At 50.9% G+C, this 17,258-nt stretch overlaps 8 non-coding genes across 8 annotated transcripts; 5 read left to right on the plus strand and 3 right to left on the minus strand.

The window, feature by feature from the left end:
* Nucleotides 1-1,769: 1,769 nt before the first annotated feature.
* Nucleotides 1,770-1,841, minus strand: TRNAT-CGU (transfer RNA threonine (anticodon CGU)). Its single transcript has one exon. It is a non-coding gene; the product is annotated as a tRNA-Thr (tRNA).
* Nucleotides 1,842-4,191: 2,350 nt separating this feature from the next.
* TRNAT-CGU (transfer RNA threonine (anticodon CGU)) lies at nt 4,192-4,263 on the minus strand. Its single transcript has one exon. It is a non-coding gene; the product is annotated as a tRNA-Thr (tRNA).
* Nucleotides 4,264-4,718: 455 nt separating this feature from the next.
* On the plus strand, nt 4,719-4,790 carry TRNAT-UGU (transfer RNA threonine (anticodon UGU)). Its single transcript has one exon. It is a non-coding gene; the product is annotated as a tRNA-Thr (tRNA).
* Nucleotides 4,791-6,381: 1,591 nt separating this feature from the next.
* Nucleotides 6,382-6,453, minus strand: TRNAT-CGU (transfer RNA threonine (anticodon CGU)). The gene has a single exon. It is a non-coding gene; the product is annotated as a tRNA-Thr (tRNA).
* Nucleotides 6,454-8,471: 2,018 nt separating this feature from the next.
* On the plus strand, nt 8,472-8,543 carry TRNAT-CGU (transfer RNA threonine (anticodon CGU)). The gene has a single exon. It is a non-coding gene; the product is annotated as a tRNA-Thr (tRNA).
* A 2,177-nt stretch (nt 8,544-10,720) lies between these two features.
* Nucleotides 10,721-10,792, plus strand: TRNAT-CGU (transfer RNA threonine (anticodon CGU)). Its single transcript has one exon. It is a non-coding gene; the product is annotated as a tRNA-Thr (tRNA).
* A 2,331-nt stretch (nt 10,793-13,123) lies between these two features.
* Nucleotides 13,124-13,195, plus strand: TRNAT-CGU (transfer RNA threonine (anticodon CGU)). The gene has a single exon. It is a non-coding gene; the product is annotated as a tRNA-Thr (tRNA).
* A 2,463-nt stretch (nt 13,196-15,658) lies between these two features.
* On the plus strand, nt 15,659-15,730 carry TRNAT-CGU (transfer RNA threonine (anticodon CGU)). Its single transcript has one exon. It is a non-coding gene; the product is annotated as a tRNA-Thr (tRNA).
* Nucleotides 15,731-17,258: the final 1,528 nt, after the last annotated feature.

A 17,258-nucleotide genomic window follows, 5' to 3' on the forward strand; every position in this document is an offset into this window, starting at 1 on the left:
AGCCGAAACAGCCCAGTCAAGGCCAAGTATGCAGTGCTGTCCGTGAACTGAGTGCGCAACGATCAGGGGCCAGGGGCGGATCCAGGAATTCGTCGAGGGAGGCACGCAACATTCAGGGGCCCCTAGAGTTTGGGGCCTGCTTAAAAATGTCTTTGTACATTGGTCATTATATTTTAAGGGAAATGGTGCATAGCATGCACACACACACACACACACACACACACTATATATATATATATATATATATATATATATATACACATATATACATATACAGAAACCCATTTTGCTGCGCACAGCTCTGTGAAGCTAGGTGTGCTACGTATACACATACCTAGATCTTCTTCATTTTCTACAGGTCATGTAAAATATTTTATTTTGGGGCTAAGTGTTTCGGAACAACAATGAAAATTAACTCGAATTGGCTGAAAACACCCATCAAAACCGAGCACGGACTTGATTTGTAGCTTTTTTACGGTAGCCGGCTGGGCGATGTAATCAGCTTGCCGGCTAGGCCCTACGACACGACACGAGCATAAAGCCCTCCATTCAAATAAGAAGTACTCACAATCCCGTGCGAAGGGCACCCGAATGATGGAGTGTACCCGAGCATATTATTGCATGGCCCCGACAGGAGTGTAGTGCCCTAAATTCAAACACCAAGACTCAATATACAGGCCCTCGAACAATGTGCAGGCCCCCAAACAGTCTGGTGTGGTCGAGGAGGCGAACAAAGGGGCGCTGACAAGTGCGTGGGGCTACCATTAAAAAAGGACGTGCCCAAGACCCAATGAAGAAAGCCCAGAACGATCGAATGTGCCCGAGCAGGTAATCAGATAGACCCCCACAAGAGCATAGGCCCTCATTCAGATAAGAAGTGCTCAAGACCCTGCGCAGGGTCCCCGAACGACCGAGTGTGCCCAAACAGGCCATCATATGGGTTCCCGACAAGAGCATGGGGCCTTAAGCACGTGACAGAGAAAAGGAAGCGCCCTGGACCAACATAGAAGGCCCCTGAGCACATTGGAAGTGTGTCGGTAGGTTAACCGAGATCCAAGTAAAGGGCCTCTGAGCAGCCGGGAGTACCTCGGCAGGTTAAGATATAGGGTCTCGGCTATAACCCACATAGCCGTTCTCGCAACTAAAAAGAATCCGTGGAAGAGCCTTAATTGACAAGAGTGTCCTGACACGATAGCAGGAAGGTCCCAGCGACAGTGCAGGGTCTTCCGACCAAATGCAAAAAATTAAGGGGAATGTGGAGGGTTACTTAACGATCGGAATGACCCTGCAAGTGGACATATAGGTCCCCAGAAACAGTATTAGGTCCCTAGACAATGTAATGAAGCTTATAATTGCCAGTTCACACCTTTTCAATCATTAAAGATTTTTCTGACTTCTCGTGGGCCCTTCACTTTCGCTTGCAACTGTTCTTCGTCGCCTGGAAATCCAGAAATTTCCAATTTTGTTGCGTTTTGTGCAAACAACTGCACCTGTTCGGCCGCCTATGGGGTCCCGTTGAAGCCAATGACCCCTTCGGTCCCCTGGGGGGCCATGACTCCGTGCCTCTCTCCCCCCCCCCCCTTCTGCATCCGCCCCGGATGAGGGAGCTCTTGACAGTAGTGTGCGGAAGCCACTCTAGTTCAGGTCGAGCTCAAAGTGAGGCCAGGGCGAGCTCGTGCATAGCTCGATGCTGTTGAACACCGATCATGTAGAGACAATCTGGGTAAAACGCGTCGCGGGTCTCATGGTGTACCCCCAATGACCCTGACTGCCGCCTGTGAGGATCGAACTCACGACCCCTGGTTTACGAGACCAGTGCTCTGCCACTGAGCTAAGGAGTCTGAGTGAGTCCTCGCGAGAGTCCCATCCGATCGTAACACCGGGGCGATCCTCCAAGTGGCTTCAGTGGACTAAAGAATATTTCGGCAGTTAGACTTAGAACGCTTCGCCTGATTAGCCTTTACCTAAAGCTTGTTTCTGTAAATAAGTAGCCGACTAAGGTACACGTGAACATTAGCGATTGGTAAACGAGCTTTTCGACTGAACATTCCATACAGCTGACGCGTTGGGAAAACGGTACATCGGCAAATTGTCGTTTCATCGTTAGCACTTTGCCATTTAAACACGACAGCAAAATGCCGTTTAGACAAAATGTCATTCAGATAAATGTAACCGCCAAAACCATTCGCTTATTTGCCTGGCTCCCTGGGCACTGAGGCCACTTGTGATTTCGCTGTTGGTCCGTTCTGATGTAATTCACGCAATAATACAAAGTTGTAATAGGTCAGCGGCAGAGCGCTAATCTTGTAAGTCACACGTCGTCAGTGCGATCCTCACAGGCGACAGTCCGTGCGCGGTGGCTTCACTGATACTGACGCGTGGTGCGTTTTTAGCGCAATGTTTTCTCTACAGGGCTGCTGCATACCGTACCTGCCCGACCCGTTCAACCCTGATTTGACCAGTGAAGGCGACCCGAGCGAGGCTGAGTAACAGTCACGGACACCCAAGCAATCGATGCATGGGTTGAATGTGATAAAGAGGATGTGGCAACAACATGGTATGAAAAGTGGAATAATGCATAATATATAATGCATATTGCATATATAATGCATATATGCATTATATGTAATGCACATAACATTTTGCTGTTGAAAGACGCTCTCCCTGGCAACATTACCGGACAACTTTTCTGTTATTCTCCTTCTTCACCAGCGCGCTCGTCAGCGTTGTGTTGGAATCCGTCTGAGGTCACGTGGTGGCAGAGCGCAGTGCTCTGCCACTGAGCCAAGCCGGCTTACGCTCCAAGGTGAGCCCCACACGATCGGACCACCAGTGCAATCTCCACAAATAGCCTTTCAGAAGGCCACGTTTAGTCAGTTCGCTTGAGCGAGGCCTGGAACTCGGTCCTCAAAGAAATCCTCACCGCCTGGCATTCCGTTGCAAATCCAGGCGGTCCCAAACCCCACTCCAAACCGCCTGCCTCAAATCCTGGCTGTGCCCCTGGCTTTGGTGTTCACCATCAGTGGTGTCGAATGCAGGCCGTACATGCTGCTGACGCTCAAACTGCAGCACACCACTGAGAGCGCTATGGGCGGTCTGAAGGGTTCCATGTTTCGGAGGGCATCGTTTTAATGTCAACTGTAATGCGCTAACGACTCAGTCCTCAGAGGCCTGGATGGGTTCCTGGATAAGTTGATACGTTGGTTGGTAAAGCACCGCTCAGCAGTAGGCGGCGGATGTTCAGTTTATTCGCCCGCTATGCTGTGTTTCGTCCTCTCGTTACAGACGCGGCAGCGAATATACGGTAATTGACACCGGTTGTGACCGCGCTGTTCCGCCTCTGGCCATCAGGCTCTGAGTCCCATTGTAAGAACATGTTCCTCCAGTAATGATTTGGATTTTGCTAACTACCCAGTGCCCACGCCACTGAGGTGGTTAGCAGTCCCGTTCTGCTGACAGTCTAACCAGCGTTGCAGACGTAACCTACATAAAACGACGTAAAGGGCCCCTGAGCAGCCGAGAAGGGCCCCGGCAGGTTAAGATATGGGGTCTCGCCTATAACCCACATAGCCTTTCTGGCAAATGAAAAAAATCCGTCGAAGGGCCTTAATTGACAAGAGTGTCCTGACACACTAGCAGAAAGGGCCCAGCGACAGCGCAGGGCCCTCCGAGCAAATGCAAAAAAAAAGAAAAGGGAAACGTGGAGGGTTCCTTAACGATCGGAATGACCCTGCAAATGAGCACATAGGTCCCCCAGAAACAGCATTAGATTCCTAGACAGTGTAATGAGGCTTAGATTGCCAGTCACACCTTTTCAATCATTGAATATTTTTCTGACTTCTCGTGGGCCCTTCACTTTCGCTTGCAACTGTCGCCTGGAAATCCAGAAATTTCCAAGTTTGTTGCGTTTTGTGCAAACAACTGCACCTGCTCGGCCGCCTATGGGGCCCTCTTGAAGCCAATGGCCCCTTCGGGCCCAGGGGGCCATGGCCCGTGCCTCCCCCCCCCGCATCCGCCCCGGATAAGGGAGCTCTTGACAGTAGTGTGCGGAAGCTACTCTAGTTCAGGTCGAGCACAAAGTGGGGCCAGGGTGAGCTCGTGCACAGCTCGATGTTGTTGAACACCAATCATGTAGAGACAATCTGGGTAAAACGCGTCGCGGGTCTCATGGCGTACCCCAATGACCCTGACTGCCGCCTGTGAGGATCGAACTCACGACCCCTGGTTTACGAGACCAGTGCTCTGCCACTGAGCTAAGCCGGCTTTGAACGTACCCGTAAATCCCATCTGTTCGCAGCATCAATGCGATCATCACAAGTAGCCTTAGTAGACTAAACAATATTTCGGCAGCTGACATTCGACAATAGAACGTTTCAGTTAATTTACCTTCAGGCACAGAGCGTCTATGAAATCAGCAGTCAACTAAGGCGCAGGTGAACACCGGTGCTCGGTTCACGAACATTTCAGCCCAACATTTCGTAAACTTGACTTGTCGGCAAAATGGCATGTTGGCAAATTATCGTTCGACCTTTAGTATTTCGCTTTTTGAACACGACAGCAACATGATGCCTGGATAAAATGGCATTTGAATGAAGGTGTCCTCCGAAAACCACTCGATTGATTGCATTTGCTATCCTGCCTGACTTCCTGGGCACTAAAGCCACATGTGATGATTTTACGAGTAGCTCGATCAAATGTGATTTCCACTTAGGAGGTAAGCCGCTTTAGCTCAGTGGCAGAGCACTGGTCTTGTAAACCAGGGGTCGTGAGTTCGATCCTCACAAGCGGCAGCACGTGTTATTGGACTGCGAATGAGACTACGAACGTCGCGTTTTCTTTACGAACGAAGCTCGCTACATTTATCGAACTTAAACATACATGCCGTCGAAACTTTGCGACTGTCGTTTTTGTTTCCGAGGATTGACCGAAGGACGCAATGATTGAATTGCAAAAAATCCTGCCTTGACGAAGCTGATAGGCGAACGTCCCACCTCGGGACTAGTTGCTTCTAATATCTCTAATATAATAATCTCACTGGGTAGTATCGTCGCAACACCGTCAATGCATGTGTAGTAGGCTATTGGCAATGGGTTCCCGAGCCGGCTGAATGCCGATTCGGCCACGTTCAACGGGCGCGACCGGCTGTGTACATGCCTCCGGGCCACTGACCACGTGACCTGGCCAAGGTCACGCGTGCGGGCCAGAGCGGCCGCGGACTGGGGGCAGGGACGGCCAGGTGCGGCCAGGGGTTATGTTGGTCTGGGGTGCTAACTGTTAATACAAGTGACCGAAAAGAACCAGGGTCTACACATGACCAGAACAGAACCCCCTCGTAGTACCTGAAGATGTATCGGCAGCAATTTATGTCAACGTTAATTAAAACTGAATGCCAATTAAAAAAAAACAATTTAGAGTTCAGATTACGCTGCTAACACTTTGCATCAGCGCTACGCTTCCTCCCTGTGGTCGTGACCACCGCCGTCCTACCGTGCGCACCTCTACTGATGTGAATAAAAGGAAGTTTGTGTTTGGTGCAGCGGAAAAGTGCCTGTTACCGAGAAGCGCATTGGTTAAAGTTTGCGCCAGTGTGTTACATGGATCATATGGTACTCCCATTTCCCAAGCCACAGTGCGCCCAGAAAAAAAGCCGCTGTGGCAAACGCCATAAGGCAGAAATCGAGACCGTAGTATAACGTTTCGTTAAATTCACGGAATAATAGGTTCATGTTCGGCATCGTTTTGTCTACACAGTGTGCCCTATCATTCACTTGCCCTGTTCATACCGTGTTCAAGCTTGCCTAGCGTTTAGTACACACACATTTTGACACATTAGTGTGTTGCAACCATTACAGAACGCACGTTGGAAAGCGCGATGTGAATGAAATGCATTGGCTTCGTAGTGGTGAGCAGGCAGCCAAATGAGAATTCCCCGCATAGTTGGCTACTTCAAATATAAATTTGAAGAAAAGTCGACCGATGCCAGGCTCGAGTTAAAGACCTCCCATCTGAATAAGTACAGCCCAGATTGTGTACCTTCATGTGCGCATGCACTCCATCACTTTATCAGTAACTACATCGCCGAGGTAGCTGGCAGTCACCTTTCTCTCACGGCTGATCAATCCTGCGAAAACGGCCCATACAACACCATGTGTGCACTGCTGTTAATGACCTCAACGACAGCGACCAGCGCGTCGGTCAGCGGTAAGTCGAACCCGCCCAACGTCTGGGCGGGCAAAGCGCAATGTCAGTAGGAGCCCGATACGGACCCCGGTACGGACCCAGACTGAAGTCATTCCCGGCGTATTCTTGTACACCTGCACGGCAGTTCTAAACAGCCGACATGCTTAAAACGCACCCCGAGTCATCTTCCCTGACCCTTTCTGCCGCCTGTGAGGATCGAACTCACGACCCCTGGTTTACGAGACCAGTGCTCTACCACTGAGCTAAGCCGGCTTAGAAATCCCTCACGTGAGTCCCATCCTCTCGCACCACCAGTACGGTCATCCCGAGTGACCTTGGAACACTGCGGTGCCGCCGCAGTGAAAGCGCGGATGCGGCGAGACGGGCGGCGCTGTGGCGCGCACCTGTAGGGTGTATTCGCAGCGACCGGGACGACAAAGACTCTATGCCGTCAACGTCATTCATGACATCATGCCCCATAGATCCCGAGCAGTTTGGTATTCGCAGCGGCACGGACGACGAAGACTATGCCGTCAACGTCATTCATGACATCATGCCCCATGGATTCCGCGCAGTTTGGCATTCGCAGCGGCACGAACGACACAGATTCTACGTGACGTCACGTAGAATCTTTGCCGGACGCGCAGAATGTTTTTCGGTGACACAATCAAAGTGAGAAAGAAATGGCGCAACAGACTTCATTATAAAGAGCTCGATTTGCGTGCGTAGGGCCGACCACGCGTGATAAAAACGTGTTTTACGCGTTACGAAGAGCATGATTTGCAGTTTCCAGTCTTGGGAGCATTTGTTTAAACATTTGACCATTCAGTATTGCAAACAAAAATATTGTGTCCTTGCATGCGCAGTTATTGTTGCGGCAATTATAAACACGCCAACAGGAAGCGAGTCGCGCTGAGAATACATCAGGCAAAACCCCACGTGACGTCACGCTGGATAGGGTATTCTTGGTGCGCTGTGAAAAAGCCTTCCCAGCGACGGAGCCACTGGCAGTGACGGAAGACACATCCTCCCCGCTTGTCGTAAGTCTCACGTTGCAGCTATGTAGTTGCAAAGAAACACTGGATTCAGTGTTTACACACACTCGCTCTGTCTCGCCTTTCCCATCACAGCTCTAGCCTTTACCTCACCATGCGTACAACGCTGGTGCTTTACCACGCAGCGGAGTCTGCTGCATCCCTTCGTTAAGATCTCATTCGATGGGTTCGCGGTGCTTACTATCAGCTGTGTATTGTACCACAGGCCAATCACTGTGTACCGCGCCCTGACCCGCCCGCCGCTGTTAGCCCCGTGCGGGTCTGAGGGCCCTCGCGCTGGGAAGTGCAGTGTTTTAATGCCAGTTGTACCCGGCTAACGACCCCAGTCCAGCATAAACAGCGTGAAGGCTGAACCTTCCGCGGGTGAGGCTAGGCAAGCCACGCTGCAGCCGCTGAGGACACTGAAGACAGCAACTCTGACGAAGAACCCGAACCGAAACACCTCAAAACACCCGGATAACGATGGTGATCCAGCAACTCTGCCTCTGGGGACCCGAACCTGGGGAACCGAACCAGCATTTCTCTGAACAGTGAATGGCGTGAATGCTTTGAAACGATTGCCCCGCAGACCGCAGACCGTCCATAAATCACGTTCCGACGAAGAAACATTTGGCCGGTAGCATTCGACTAAAGCACCTTTCAGTCAACTAACCTTTGACGAAAAACCGTTTCTGTAAATCATCTGTGGACTAGGGAACACTCAGACAATTAATACTCTACCACGGGACATTTCAGCTGAATTAAAATTGCCTTGTTAAGATAATGATAAAGGTAAAAGTCGTTGATAATATGTGTTTTTAATAAACATTACGGACATCGCTACAAAGTCAAAATATAAACTGGCCACTCGAGAACAAGAATAAAGAGAGGCAGTCAGACAGGATAGCGAATGCAATCAATCGAGAGGTTTTCGGAGGATACATTTATTCAAATGCCATTTTATCCAGACAACATTTTGCTGTCATGTTCAAAAAGCGAAATACTAAAGGTCGAAAGATGATTTGCAGACACGTCAAGTTTACGAAATGTTGGGTTGAAATGTTCGTGAACCGAACACTTGTGTCCACCTGCGCCTTAGTGACTGATAGTTGCATAAACTTTCTGTACCTGAAGGTAAATTAACTGAAAGGTTCTATTGTCGAATGCCAGCTACCGAAATATCCTTTAGTCTTCTAAGACCACTTGTGATGATCGCATTGATGCTGCGAACAGATGGGATTTACGGGTGAGTTCAAAGCCGGCTTAGCTCAGTGGCAGAGCACTGGTCTCGTAAACCAGGGGTCGTGAGTTCGATCCTCACAGGCGGCAGTCAGGGTCATTGGGGTACGCCATGAGCCCCGCGACGCGTTTTAACCAGATTGTCTCTACATGATCGGTGTTCAACAACATCGAGCTGTGCGAGACCTCGCCCTGGCCTCACTTCGTGCTCGACCTGAACTAGAGTGACTTCCGCGCACTACTGTCAAGAGCTCATCAGGGGCGGATGCGGAGAGGTGGGGGGGGGGGGGGGGCGGGCCCGGGCCATGGCCCCCCTGGGCCCGAAGGGGCCATTGGCTTCAAGGGGGCCTCACAGGCGGCCGAACAGGTGCAGCTGTTTGCACAAAACGCAACAAACTTGGAAATTTCTGGATTTCCAGGCGACCAAGAACAGTTGCAAGCGAAAGTGAGGGACCCACGAGAAGTCAGAAAATCTTTAATGATTGGAAAGGTGTGAACTGGCAATTCTAAGCCTCATAAAACAGTCTAGGGGGTCCAATGCTGTTTCTGGGGGACCTACATGCCCACTTGCAGGGGCATTCCGATCATTAAGGAACCCTCCACGTTTCCCTGGTTTTTTTTGCATTTGCTCGGAGGGCCCTGCGCTGTCGCTGGGCCCTTCCTGTTATAGTGAGTCAGGACACTCTTGTCAATTAAGGCCCTTCCACGGATTCCTTTCATTTGCCAGAAAGGCTATGTGGGTTATAGCCGAGACCCCATATCTCAACCTGCCGGGGCCCTTCTCGGCTGCTCAGGGGCCCTTTACCTCGTTTTATGTGGGTTACGTCTGCAGCGCTGATTAGACTATCAGCAGAACGGGACTGCTAACCACCTCAGTGGCGTGGGCGCTGGGTAGTTAATAAAATGCATATGATTAACGAAGGGGCATATTCTTACACTGAGACTCAGAGCCTGATGGCCAGAGGCGGAACAGCGCGGTCACAACCGGTGTCAATTACCGTATATTCGCTGCCGCAGCTGTTACGAGAGGACGAAATACAGCACAGCGGGGGAATAAACTGAACATCCGCCGCCTACTGCTGAGCGGTGCTCTACCAACCAACGTATTAACTTATCCAGGAACTCATCCAGGCCCCTGAGGACTGAATCGTTACCGCATTACAGTTGAAATTAAAACGATGCTCTCTGTAACATGGAACCCTTCACACCGCCCACAGCGCTCCCAGTAGCGTGCTGCAGTTTGAGCGCCAGCTGCATGTACGGCCTGCATTCGACAGTAAGAGGCGGCTCGGAGTGGGGTTTGGGGCCACCTGGATTTACAGCGGAATGCGGGGGGCGAGGACTTCTTTGAGGACGGAGTTCCAGGCCTCGCTCAGGCGAACTGACTACATGTGGCCTTCTGAAAGGCCATTTGTGGAGGTTGCACTGGTGGTTCGATCGCATGTGACTCACCTTGGAGCGAAAGCCGGCTTGGCTCAGTGGCAGAGCACTGCGCTCTGCCACCACGTGACCTCAGACGGATTCCAACACAAAGCTGACAAGCGCACTGGTGAAGAATGATCATAACAGGAAAGTTGTCCGGTAATGTTGCCAGGGAGAGCGTCTTTCAACAGCAAAATGAAATATGCATTAAATATAATGCATATAAGCATTATATATGGTGCATTATACCACCTTCCATACCATGTGGTCACTGCCACATCCCCTTTGTCACATTCAATCCATGCATGTGCGTCAGTGTCGGTGAAGCTACCGCGCACGGACTGTCGCCTGTGAGGATCGCGCTGACGACGTGTGGTTTACAAGACTAGTGCTCTGCCACTGACCTATTACAACTTTGTATTGTTGCGTGAATTACATCTGAACGGACCAACAGCGAAATCACAAGTGGCCTCAGTGTCCAGGAAGCCAGGCAAATAAGCGAATGGTTTTGGCGGCTACATTTATCTGAATGTCATGTTGTCTAAACGGCATTTCGCTGCCGTGTTTAAATGGCAAAGTGCTAATGATGAAAAGGCAATTTGCCGATGTACCGTTTTGCCAACGCGTCAGGTGTATGGAATGTTCAGTCGAAAATTTCGTTTACCAAACCCCAATGTTCACGTGTACCTTAGTCGTCTTCTTACTTACAGAAACAAGCTTTAGGTAAAGGCTAATCAGGCGAAGCGTTCTAAGTCTAGCTGCTGAAATATTTTTTAGTCCACTGAAGCCACTTGAAGGATCGCCCCGGTGTTACGATCGGATGGGACTCTCGCGAGGATTTACGGGCCGCCTTAGCTCAGTGGCAGAGCACTGGTCTCGTAAACCAGGGGTCGTGAGTTCGATCCTCACAGGCGGCAGCCAGGGTCATTGGGGGTACACCATGAGACCCGCGACGCGTTTTACCCAGATTGTCTCCACATGATCGGTGTTCAACAGCATCGAGCTATGCACGAGCTCGCCCTGGCCTCACTTTGAGCTCGACCTGAACTAGAGTGGCTTCCGCACACTACTGTCAAGCGCCCCCTCATCAGGGGCGGATGCAGAAGGGGGGGAGAGGCACGGAGTCATGGCCCCCCAGGGGACCGAAGGGGTCATTGGCTTCAACGGGACCCCATAGGCGGCCGAACAGGTGCAGTTGTTTGCACAAAACGCAACAAAATTGGAAATTTCTGGATTTCCAGGCGACCAACAACAGTTGCAAGCGAAAGTGGAGGACCCACGGGAAGTCATAAAATTTTCAATGATCGAAAGGGTGCGAACTGGCAATTCTAAGCCTCACTATACTGTCTAGGGATCCAGTGCTGTTGCTGGGGGACCTATATGCCCACTTGCAGGGTCATTCCGATCGTTAAGAAACCCTCCACGTTTCCCTTATTTTTTATTAAGTACAGACGTTACAGTAGACGTTACCAAGTACAGTACCTTACTACCAGTAGGCTATCAAGTGTCGGCTTGTCTCGGCGCCGAAAACAATGGCCTCATATCCGCACCATGCATGCCCACTCGGCTATCAGCCACAATTGTCTCATATCCGCACCATGCATGCCCACTCGGCTATCAGCCACAATTGTCTCATATCCGCACCATGCATGCCCACTCGGCTATCAGCCACAATTGTCTCATATCCGCACCATGCATGCCCACTCGGCTATCAGCTACAATTGTCTCATATCCGCACCATGCATGCCCACTCGGCTATCAGCTACAATTGTCTCATATCCGTACCATGCATGCCCACTCGACCATCAGCTGACCTTCTTCAATAATCAATGCTGTTGGATGCGGCATGCCACTTGCCATGTTAGCCAGTGCCCTATAAAGCCACAGTATTGTAATTTTCACCAGTTGGCGGAAATATATCCCATGGTGTTGTATATTCGATAGTGCTGTAATAAAATGCACTCGATCCCGATGGAGGCACTAAAAAGGGGGGGGGAGTAAGACTCATCAGCCCCCTTGCCTGTGTCTCTTCCTGGGACCGGCCCAGCACATCGAGCCAGACTTAATTTACGGGGTGCCATCAGGACCTTGCTCTTTTTCGTCACGCCATTTTGCCACACTACTGCCACTACTTTCCGTTTGTTTCTTGCTTCCTCGAAATTCACTTCGCTGTTCCATACCTCGCAGACAAAACAAATGCCATGTCGAATGTTTTACATGGATCGTTTCAAAGATATGTTTAATATTGGTAACTTTCCCTGATCCCATCTTGCCACCCTGGGTTTCGAATGATTTCATATGCCGTACAGACTCCGGCGTGGCCGCACGTGTCATTTTGGTCCGGTATGTCTGGTTACCAGGAGGCCTGTAGAAATTCCTTCCGAACTGAGTCTCAGCCCCATTTTGGCCAGTCGGTCAGAACCCCAACACGACCGCACGGGCCAGGCTGGTAACGCTTAGCCAGCTGCCAGCAGACTTAGGAGGACATGTTTTCCATGATAATCGATGGCTGCGTCGCTGGGTGGTGGTGATAACCCTCTCGCTGCCCGCCTGTCCACGTCGTCAGTGCGTTCGCCCTGTGAGCAGACCGCAGACATCACCAACGCCAGGTACAGCTCCTTACGTACAGATGGGCTGTCAAAGTCCATTTGCCCCTATATCTGGCCAATGCAAGGTAATGTGTTTTTTGCTCAGAGGCCGAAAACAATTGTCTCAGCTGCGTACCACACACACGCACTCGGTTTTCCACCGACATTTTCCTTGTGGTGACGGAACTGCGCGCGATGCTGACGGAGAGGGTGGGGGTCCAAACCGTTATGAGCCCCCTTGACTACGCTTCTGCCGAAGACCGGCAAACTGGGGCATTTACGGAACAATCACCTCAGTGGTGCAGTATGAAGCCAAAGTGTCGTAAACATGTAAGGCAGGAGCAAGAGGGGGTTTTACTAGCGCGCCGGCTGCAGAAGTCATTTCGCGTAGCATAGGGGTAAGAACTATTATGGGCGAGGCAGGGGAGATTTAAATCCCGTATTTCCTGGCAGTGTCATCGACGTAACGTGAGACCCGTGATGTGAGGATGGGTCCTCGCCAATAGCAGTGGCTCCGCTGCTAGGTACGGGCGCGGGCCAAATCGGCGCCCGCTTCGCCACATCCTCGCTTTCACTGCGACGTCGCGGCAGTGTCTTGGGAGGCCACGAGTGGGGATTGTGCTGACCGTCGAGCGGGTGGGATTACGGCGTAATTGGCAAGCCGGCTTAGCTCAGTGGTAGAGCACTGGTCTCGTAAACCAGGGGTCGTGAGTTCGATCCTCACAGGCGGCAGTTGAGGTCACTGCGCGTGGGCCGAGAGTGACCAGTGGCGCGTTTTACAGTAGAGCACTGGTCTCGTAAACCAGGGGTCGTGAGTTCGATCCTCACAGGCGACAGTTGAGGTCACTGCACGTGGACCGAGAGTGACCGTTGATCGGTGGCGCGTTTTACACATGCGCCGTTTCAGAACTTCTGCGTAACGCCTGCAACTAGTACATAACGTGATGTCTTGTGAGGTCATAGTGATCTCATAGGACTGATCACACCGTTCGCAAAAACGTACAGCCAACCACGTGGGTGTCGCAATTGCTGGTAATCGATGCAATCAATGCCGGTGCCATTGTAGGTGGGCAGTCTTCGGTTCAAGTCGCGCTTCGATAGGTTTTTTCTCGACCGGCTTCTTCTCAGAAAATGATATTAACTGGCGAGTGGTCGTCTCGTCACGAGATTAATGAGCGCCGCGCTGGACAGCGCCCCGGCAGCGGCTAAAAATCCAACTCAGTCCGCCGAGGCTTCGTCTGTTCCGTCGGTTGGGCCGGCGCATAGCCACTGTGATTTTGTGGTGTGTGCATAGCCAGCTGCTGGGCGAAGGACAACTTCAGCAAGAACGAAGAAGCTGGGCTGGAAGGAAAGTAAGACATGGTTCTGGACTTCACCGACATACGCAGTGGCGCGGTCACTGATCTCGCGGCGTGGATTGACATTGACAGCATCAGGAACGTGACGGCTGAAACCTGGGAAGGACACCCAGGAGTTCTCTGCCGAGGCAACTGGCTAACATGTAGCCGCTGCTGACGGTAAGGATAGTAGCCCTGACGAAAAAGAACTGGAACTTTCGCCTTGAAATACCAGAATGAGGTGAAGACCCAGTGACTCTAAACTGGTCTGAGTTGGAAAGGCTGGACTTTCTCTCTCTCTCTCTCTTTCTCTCTCTCCCTCTCTCTCTCTCTCTCTCTCTCTCTCTCTCTCTCTCTCTCTCTCTCTCGCTCTCGCTCTCTCTCTCTCTCTCTATGTACCTTAAGCCTACAACGGTGCTATAACTGCATGCCCTAATAATAATGAAGCGAAATATCATTATCATAAGCGACAATGTGTGCCCAACAAGACTCCACGTGAACTAACCGGAAATTTTGCAACTTCAGCAGGCCATATCTTTGCAACCGCCGATAGACCCGCCATTTATTTTTCAGTAACAAGAAGCACAGTACATTTAAGGTTGAGATGTAATATTAAAAAAAAAAAAACTGAAAGCGGGCTGTTTGATCACGCAGCATGCATCTGCAGCGTTGCAATTAATGCGTGCAGACTAACGCGTAACCGTGCACAAAATATGAACTCTCCTATTTTCTGGCATTTGTAAGGAATTGTGTCGGATGTAAGTATAATCAGAGCAGATACGTGAAACGTAGGGGAATGTGTCGTCATCAAGTCGTTGAGCGATCTTCAGACCATCTGACTCATATGCGACAGCATGCGACCGTGTCGCCTTTTCCGACAACGGCGTCAAATACAACCCGAGGCTGCCTAGGCCATGGCAGATCTGCATTTGAAAACAACAAAAGTGCGTAGCGGCTCAGTTTTTTCATTTGTTTTGATCGTTTTCCAGTGCTTTCGCCGCAGTCATTGAAAAAAACGACTAGTCTTAATGCATCTGCCCTAGTGATTGAAATCGGCAGGCCTCGGCAGGCCCAAAAAACCAGCCAAAGTCCAAATATAATTAACACAGACATATGTGTGTAGTTCCCCATTCGTGTTGGAGGGCTGAAACATCCAACTTTTCCTCGATCGAATCTCATCCCTTGTGCAAGACCCATGGAGAGAAAATTGCGTTTATGCGTATGTTGAAGGTACGTTTAGCCGTTTTTTCATGTTGAGCTGACCCCCCCCCCCCCTTCCACTTCACACGCATCTATTTTGGCAAACTTGGCCGCTGGCCATTGGGGCATCCTGAGTGCGAGCGCGCTGTATGTTAACTATCCTCTGCTCGTCAAACTCAGTGAAACAGAATATCCCATTCCAGCAGTAACTCCTGTTGGGGTTATTAAAGTGGTGCGCCAGTGCAGTGACCCCGAGTGGCCTTGAAAAACACCGCGGCGACGTCACAGTGAAGACGAGGGTGCGGCGAAACGGGCGGCGATATGGCTCGCACCCGTACCCAGCGGCGGAGCCGCTGGCAATGTCGGAGGACACGTTATTCTCTCTCACTATGATTGTGACGTCACACCTATGGTGCTGCGAGGAAAACTGGATTTGAAGCTCGTTCTGTTCTATCCCATAGAACGCTCTCTCTGCTCTCCCCACAGCGAGCCAAATCGCCGCCCGCTTCGCCGCGTCTCGGCTTTCACTGCGACGTCGCCGCAATGTTTTCCAAGGCCACTAGGGGTAACTGTGCCGGTGCAACAGCAGCAGTTTAATCAGACAGGCACCAGTGCCTAATCGGACGACCATGTTGGTCGCATCAAATGATTAATGTAAGCCGGCTTAGCTCAGTGGCAGAGCACTGGTCTCGTAAACCAGGGGTCGTGAGTTCGATCCTCACAGGCGGCAGTGAAGGTCACTGGGGGGTCACCGACGGTGGCGCTCCGGGCATTTTTCACATGCTACTGCTGCTTATCACGCTTTCGGCAGCCATGGGCCGTTTGAGGTCAGTGAACGTCACGGGCGACGGTCAGGGTTATTGAAGGGCTTCCGAAACTGAAGAGCGCGCGGCGCGCTTTGGGCACGTTGCCTCTGCAGAACTTCTGCTTATCAGGTCATCAGCAAGACGAGCTGTCTGAGGTCACTGGAGTCGTTGACAGTGATGCGCACGTCGTTTTGTGGCTACTTCACACTCCCACCAACCAACATGCGCCCAGGCGTCCTCCGCCTTAACACCTCTCCGTCGGAGTACAAGCCCATCGACTATGCTATGCTTACATCATGGGGCTGCCAGCTTTGTGCGCAGCGTTTCCTCCTTTCCTCCTTGCATTCTAGAGTTTGGCGCTACCGTCGGCGGATTTTCTTTTTTTTCGTATGAGAATAAACCCCGATTCCCGGCGGGCTTTTTGGTAGCATGTGTGCATGAACTAGTTTGCCATAAGGTATGCGAACAAAATATAGACGCGTTAAATATCCATGTACAAAATACGACCCTCAGCATTTCAATATGATGCCTTGTGACAATGAACCGAAACGCGTTAACTAATGATGAGTGTTTACACTGGGGCAGTGGAAGGCTTCTCTGCCCATCAGGGTCCCCCAGCAACGAACAGTGAGCCCTCCAACCCAAATCGAGTTTAGGCCGTTCAGACGAACTGGAATTTATGTGCTGATCATTGGATCACCTGCAGCAATCGGGGAGTTATTGCGTGAATGGGGGTTCCTGCGTCGATCCGGGGTCAACTGCGTGGGTCGGAAGGCCTCCCGCGTCAGGGAGCGGACCAATGTGATATGATGCATCCCTCTAAGAAAAACATACTGCGGAAGGACAGAATGACCCTTCAGTCCTTAACTGGGAACCATAATATGGCCCTGCTGCTCGACTCAGCGAAGCCCATTTCCCGGGAAAAATAGGGGATATCATTAGTGTTGAATGCAGTGGATCAAATATGGGTCAAAAACCGAACAAGGCCGTCCCATGTTCACCTGACAGCGTTCTTTCTTTTGCTGAATCGACTCGTGAAGCCAATTACATAAAAACGTTTAAGCCTGCGCGCCCACAATCTCGCGAACAACGACAGCGATGGCTTGGGTTGCAGCTCCCGTAAAATGGAACAGCGTTGGCCGCTGCAAGCAACACCAGGCGGCGGGCGCCGGGCGCGCGAGAACGACCGTCATAAGATAATGGTTTCACATGCCTTTCAAATTTTTCGTCCGCACAAAGAGGAGATTGCGCGTACCATTTTTCCAACTTTGAGGCTATCCTCTGGACAAATTAACAGCTGTAGCACGAAAACAGAGATTCTTTTTTACTGTGCTTGTTATACCACCCGTACAATTCAATCCAGTACAATCCAGTACGATTCGTGGTACGGTAAATGCCAATTCATTCTTTTCATCAATAAAAAATCGCACAGTTCAAATATATGTCCAGTGT

Source organism: Pollicipes pollicipes, unplaced genomic scaffold, assembly GCF_011947565.3.
Source record: "Pollicipes pollicipes isolate AB1234 unplaced genomic scaffold, Ppol_2.1 Scaffold_4295;HRSCAF=5057_pilon_pilon_pilon, whole genome shotgun sequence".
NCBI lineage: Eukaryota > Metazoa > Arthropoda > Thecostraca > Pollicipedomorpha > Pollicipedidae > Pollicipes > Pollicipes pollicipes.